The following is a 6,665-nucleotide window of genomic DNA, read 5'->3' on the forward strand; positions in this document are numbered from 1 at the left end:
AAGAGGTTCCCTCCATATAACATTATATATGACCTTCAACACTTAGTATATAATTAATCTATACCCAATCCAATCCACTTTAAACTTCTCTCTTCTCTCCCATATATTTTATTTTGTACTTTAATTTAACAATTTCGAAGTTCTAATCCTTCTAAAATTTGTTCTTGTACGTAGCTTCATAATCTATAAGAATCTCAAAAGCCTAGGGTTCTCAGAACTTCACGAGCCAGACCGCCATGGACACTATCAATGGTGGTGCAGAAAGCCAGCCTCCCACTTCTTTTCCGGAGAAAGATGAGGAAGAGGCTGTGAGATGGGGTGCTTTAGAGAAGCTGCCAACATATGATAGACTAAGAACCAGTATACTGAAGAGTGTGGTGGAGGGGGAGAGTGAAGAGAAAAGTGGTAGGGTGGTCTACAAGGATGTTGATGTTGGAAAGCTTGATGAGAGTGACAGAGAGAACTTCATTCACAGGAATTTTAAGGTTGCTGATGATGATAATGAGAAGTTCCTGCAGAGACTCAGAAATCGTTTTGATAGGTAAGTTAGTTTCTTTCTTTCCTTCATTTTTTTTTTTTGGGTTTTGTCATGGGTTAAAATGGGCAATGCCCTTCTTGATTTTTAAATTTTTCATCATTTTTTCTTTTCTTCATGATTTAATATCTGTCTCATTCCCTTTGTCCATCTCTTTCATCATCTCTAATAATTTTAAGAGCTCTCTGCTTCACGCACCACCACCATAGTCTTAGGAAAACATTTGGGGAGCCTTTTTGTTCATTGATGCTTTCTCGGAAGAAGACAAAGTTTTGGAATATGCAAAATTATTTTTTCAATTATTTCCAAGCCACACTCTCTTTAATTTTTTATTTTAGTTTTTAGAATTTAACACTTACATTTTAAAATTGAAAAAGCATATATTTTACAATTTTTGTTCAATGTGGCACTATCTATCTTAGGGGTTTTTGATACATATGGCCAAAGTTAAACCCTTGAAGGTATCAAGAGGTTTTGATATATATGTCTAAAGTTAAAACCCTAAAGGTATCAAGAACAAGGAACTTAGAATACAAAAAAAAAAAAAAATACAATTTTGGGAAAAATATTAGGGTTGGTTTGAAAAGTGTTTTTTTTAAACAGTTATAAAAAATACTTTTTAAAATTTATTTTTGAAAATTGTTCTTTAATGTTTTATAAAACAAAAGTTTGTTTATAAACTTGAAATATTTTTAACTTTTATTTTCAATCATTATCCATAATTATTTTTAAAATAATTTTCAAAAAATAAGTAAAAAGGGTTTAAAACACCCTCTTTTTTGTTTTTAAAAACAAAAAAAAATATTTTTTGATATTTTGCTGTGGAATATGTTTTCCTGGTTTTTTTGTTAGAGAAAATAAGAATTTTTATGGTTGTCAAATAGGATCCTATATTTATTGAAAACATTTTATTATTTAGAAAACTAGGTGTGGAAATATAAATGAAAATAAGTACCTAAATATAAAATTTATTCTTAAAAAATATTTGAAAATACAACTTCCAATTAAGAATGTTTCAAATTCTCAAATAAACACAAACATAGAATTGTTTAGGACTTGATAATTGTTTTCGAAAACAGTTTTTAATAATAATTTTTGAAAATTGCTCTTCATGTTTTGTTATAAAAAAAATCCGTTTAAAAATTTAAAATGTTTTTAATTTATTTTTAAATATGTTTTAAAAATAATTTTTATATCTAGTATTTTATTTTTAATTAGCTTACATATTTATATAATTATTTTTTTAAAATAGTCCTAAAAAACAATTAAAAGAGATTTTATAAAAACACCTTATTTTTTATTCTTAAAAACAAAAAACAAAAAACGGTTTTTTATTATCAAATATGTTTTTTTATTTTTTATTTTAGAAAACATAAAATTATTTTTAAAAATAGTTGCTAAATAGATCCTTTTTTTTTTTTAACTATTTTTAAAAATCATTATCAAATAAATCCTTTCCTTTTCAATTCATTTAATTATTATGAAACACATTTATTTTTCTTTTTTCTTTTTTCCTTTTTTTTTTATAAATTTGTTTTGGTGGTGTAGGGTTGGTGTGGAACTCCCAAAAGTTGAAGTTAGAATCGAGAGGCTAAGGGTGGAAGCTGACTGCTACGTTGGAACAAGAGCTCTTCCAACTTTAACAAACACTGCTCGTAACATGCTTGAATCAGCTCTTGGTCTGTTTGGAATCATTCTGGCCAAGAGAACCAACCACACTATTCTCAGAGACATCTCTGCAATCATAAAGCCATCCAGGTAATGATATAGGATTATAAAATTACCGAAAATTAATTTAAAAATTCATCTTGATTTATTGATCATTTTATTTGAAATATATACAGGATGACTCTTTTGTTAGGGCCCCCATCGTCCGGCAAAACAACCCTTCTGTTGGCGCTGGCCGGAATGTTGGATCAAAGCTTAAAGGTTTCCCAACGTTTAATTTATACAATGGTACTCATAAATTAATATTATCAAGTTACTAAAATTTTATTTAATTTCTTTGTGATTAGATCAAAGGAGAAATCACTTACAATGGGTACAATTTCAATGAATTCGTGCCACAAAAGACGTCTGCATACATTAACCAAAATAATGTTCATCTTGGAGAACTTACTGTTAGAGAAACTTTAGATTATTCAGCAAGATTTCAAGGCATTGGTTCTTGACGAGGTACTTATTAGTTAATGTAAGATATTGTCTGCTCTAAGTTCCTCACGACTTTAAAACATTTCCGATGTGGGAGACACCCCTATAGGAACATCGAGGTCAAGGATTGACTATAATACTATTTATAACGATCAATATCCAATTGTATATATATCATACATTCTGGGTCTAAAGGGGTCCTAACAGCTTTAAAACATTTGTATAAAGTTAAGAGGAGTTCATATAGTCGTAATAATTTTATCCCCTATCCGATGTGGAATATCACATAATTCATTTTAAATTAGGACTAAATTCACTTTTATTGATAATTGATCTAATTTAGATAATTTTTCAAAATCAGAACTCTTAACTGAGCTTGTGAAGAAAGAGAAGGAGATTGGAATATTTACTGATACAGGCGTGGATATTTTCCTGAAGGTAAATTCTTATTTTAAAAATTATTATAAGGTGGTAAAAATATTAAAACATTTCCGATGTGGGAGACACCCCTATAGGAACACCAAGGTCAATGATTGACTATAATACTATTTATAACGATCAACATCCAATCATACATATATCATACATTCCGGGTCCAAAAGGGTCCTAATAGCTTTAAAACGTCTAGATAAAGTTAAGAGGAGTTCATATAGTCATAATAACTTTCTCCTCTATCCGATATGAAATATCACATAATTCATTTTAAATTAGAACTAAATTCATTTTTATTGATAATTGATCTAATTTAGATCATTTTCAAAATTAGAACTCTTGACTGAACTTGTGAAGAAAGAAGAGGAGACTGAAATATTTACACGTGGATCTTTTCTTGAAGGTAAATTCTTATTTTAACCGTTGGTAAAAATATTTTAAAAATAAAAATTTCGTAATGCTTATTATTTAAATTATTTTTTCCATAATGTTTAATATTCAGGCATGTGCAATGGAAGGAGATGAAAGCAGTATCATTACGGACTACATTCTCAAGGTAAATTATTATAACCGGCATTTTTTAGTGTTTTTTATTTTTATTTAAATTTGGGTCAAGCCCTTAAAAAAATGTGGCATGGAACAGCTATTAGGGCTGGATGTATGTAAGGACACGCTGGTTGGAAATGAGATGATGCGAGGAATTTCTGGTGGACAAAAGAAGAGAGTAACATCAGGTTAATTCTCTTTTCTTTTTCTTTTTTCTTTTTTTTGAATATTTCTTATAAAAATTTAATGATAATTACTAAAAATAATAATAAAATTGGGTTCCTAATTTTTGAACGTAGGGGAGATGATAGTGGGACCGGCGAAGTTTCTGTTGATGGACGAGATATCGACGGGCCTGGACAGCTCCACGACTCTGCAAATAGTGAGATGCATGCAGCAGATCGCACACTTCACTCACTCTACTGTATTTATGTCTCTGCTACAGCCTGATCCTGAGACGTTCAATCTCTTTGATGATGTTATCCTCCTATCGGAGGGTCAGATTGTGTACCAGGGCCCAAGGGAGCACGTACTCCACTTCTTCCAGAGTTGTGGGTTCCAGTGCCCTGAGAGAAAGGGCACTGCGGACTTCTTGCAAGAGGTTGGTGAGCGCTGAACACATTGTCATTACGTGCCATTTGGAAAGTGTTTTCCATGCTTTTGAAAGCAAAAATAGAATTTATTTAGGGTAATAATTTGTACTAGAAAGCAAAACATACTTTTCCCTTGTCAAAATCCCTTTTAGTATGTATAACTTTTGGTACTAGCCTTTTCTTCCTTTCTGTGACACTTACTTGTGATCTGCTGTGGCCACAGGTTACCTCAAAGAAGGATCAAGAGCAGTACTGGGCAGATTCCACCGAGCCCTACCGATACGTATCAGTCACCGAATTCGCCACCCTGTTCAAGGCCTTCCATGTCGGGCTGCAGCTGGAGGACGACCTCAAGCTCGCCTATGACAAGAGCCAATGTCACAAATCAGCCCTTGTCTTCAAAAAATGCACTATCCCAAAAATGCAGCTTCTCAAAACATCCTTTGATAAGGAGTGGCTTCTGCTAAAGAGAACCTCATTTGTGTACATCTTCAAGGCCATTCAGCTCATCATCGTTGCCTTCACCGTTTCAACAGTCTTCCTCAGAACCACACTTGATGTCTCATACGATGATGGTCCACTCTATATAGGTGCAATCATATTTTCCATCATCATCAACATGTTCAATGGTTTTGCCGAGCTTTCCCTCACCATCGCAAGGCTCCCCGTGTTTTACAAGCATAGAGACCTTCTTTTCTACCCTGCATGGGCTTTCACCCTCCCGAGTTGTCTTCTCCGAATCCCCATATCGGTCGTGGAGTCTGTAATTTGGACAGTCATAGTGTATTACACCATAGGATATGCTCCTGAGACTAGCAGGTAAGAACTAAGATTGCCATGGTACTGTTTTATATGGGTTGAAATCGCCAAAAATCTGTCTTATTGTGCACCATTTTTTCAGGTTTTTCAAGCAGATGCTGATAATATTTCTGATTCAGCAAATGGCTTCTGGGGTATTTAGACTCATAGGGGGAGTGTGCAGGAGTATGATTGTTGCCCACACTGGTGGAGCGCTTGTTCTTTTCATTGTTTTCTTGCTTAGCGGTTTTATCCTTCCTCTAGGTTGGTCTTTCTCAGAGAAAAACATTCACTTTGGTTCTTTCTCAAGTGGGGATTCTGAATTTTATACTTGAAAAGTCTCATACGCGAGGCCTAACAGAGAATTTTGTGCTGATGGGCAGATGAAATTCCTAAATGGTGGAACTGGGGGCACTGGATTTCACCCCTATCTTATGGTTTCAAGGCCATGACTATCAATGAAATGCTTTCTCCAAGGTGGATGAACAAACTGGTAGGTTGTTTCGCCTTTTTATTCCATTCTAAGTCTACCAAAGAAACTGAAAAGGAGTAATTGAAGTATTTGTTTCACAATTGCAATGCAGGGGCCGGACAATTCTACTCTGCGTAGCAGTTCTAGACAATGTAGATGTGGACTCAGAGAGCTACTGGTACTGGATTGGAGCTGCTTGTCTTTTGGGGTTCACCATTCTCTTCAACATTCTCTTCACCTTCTCGCTTATGTACCTGAATCGTAAGTTCAAAGAATATTATATCTGTATCTGAAGATTGAATCCAGGACCTTATTTGTTTAGAGGATAAGTTTTCTTTTCTGATACTGTCTCTTCTTCTTTGAAATAGCTCTTGGGAAGCCACAGGCTATAATATCTGAAGAAGCTGCAAAAGAACAGGAACCCAACCAGGGAGACCAAATAACAATGTCAAAGAGACATTCTTCATCCAATACAAGTAAGAACTTCAGAAACATGGCCAATTTGGAGAACTAAAGATTGGGAGTTTTTCAGGTTTTTTATGTTTTTGACATGGAGTTGAATCTTTCAGGAGAATTGGAAAAGCAGCAAGTGAGTAGCCAACAGAGTCCTAAGAAAACAGGCATTAAGAGAGGAATGATTCTTCCATTTTTACCTCTATCCATGTCCTTTGACAAAGTAAATTACTATGTGGACATGCCCAAGGTGTGTTTTTAGAAATCTAGAGAAACATCATGACTTTGATTTTAGAAAGTTAGCTAGTTGAATAACCCAACTGGGCTGATTCTACCAGGAAATGAAGAGCCAAGGAGTGACAGAGCACAGGCTGCAGTTGCTTCGGGAAGTGACAGGAGCATTCAGGCCAGGAGTCCTTACTGCACTGATGGGAGTTAGTGGAGCTGGAAAGACAACGCTGATGGATGTTCTAGCAGGAAGAAAAACCGGGGGTTACATTGAAGGGGACATTAGAATATCTGGGTTCCCCAAGAAACAAGAAACTTTTGCAAGAATTCAATAATCAAACTTACATCAACTAGTGGTTGCAGAAAGAATAAATCAAGAAGATTCAACGACAAGAAAGGAACATGGTTTCATGCAATGGTTTAGGGAGAGGTTAGTGTTGCCGCATCAAAGAATTAG

The 6,665-nt window shown here is 34.4% G+C and overlaps 1 pseudogene; it reads left to right on the forward strand.

Moving 5' to 3' along the window:
* The first annotated feature begins 70 nt into the window (after positions 1-70).
* Positions 71-6,543, forward strand: LOC100246395 (ABC transporter G family member 42-like; annotated as a pseudogene).
* Positions 6,544-6,665: the final 122 nt, after the last annotated feature.

Source organism: Vitis vinifera, chromosome 9 (assembly GCF_030704535.1).
Source record: "Vitis vinifera cultivar Pinot Noir 40024 chromosome 9, ASM3070453v1".
Lineage (NCBI taxonomy): Eukaryota > Viridiplantae > Streptophyta > Magnoliopsida > Vitales > Vitaceae > Vitis > Vitis vinifera.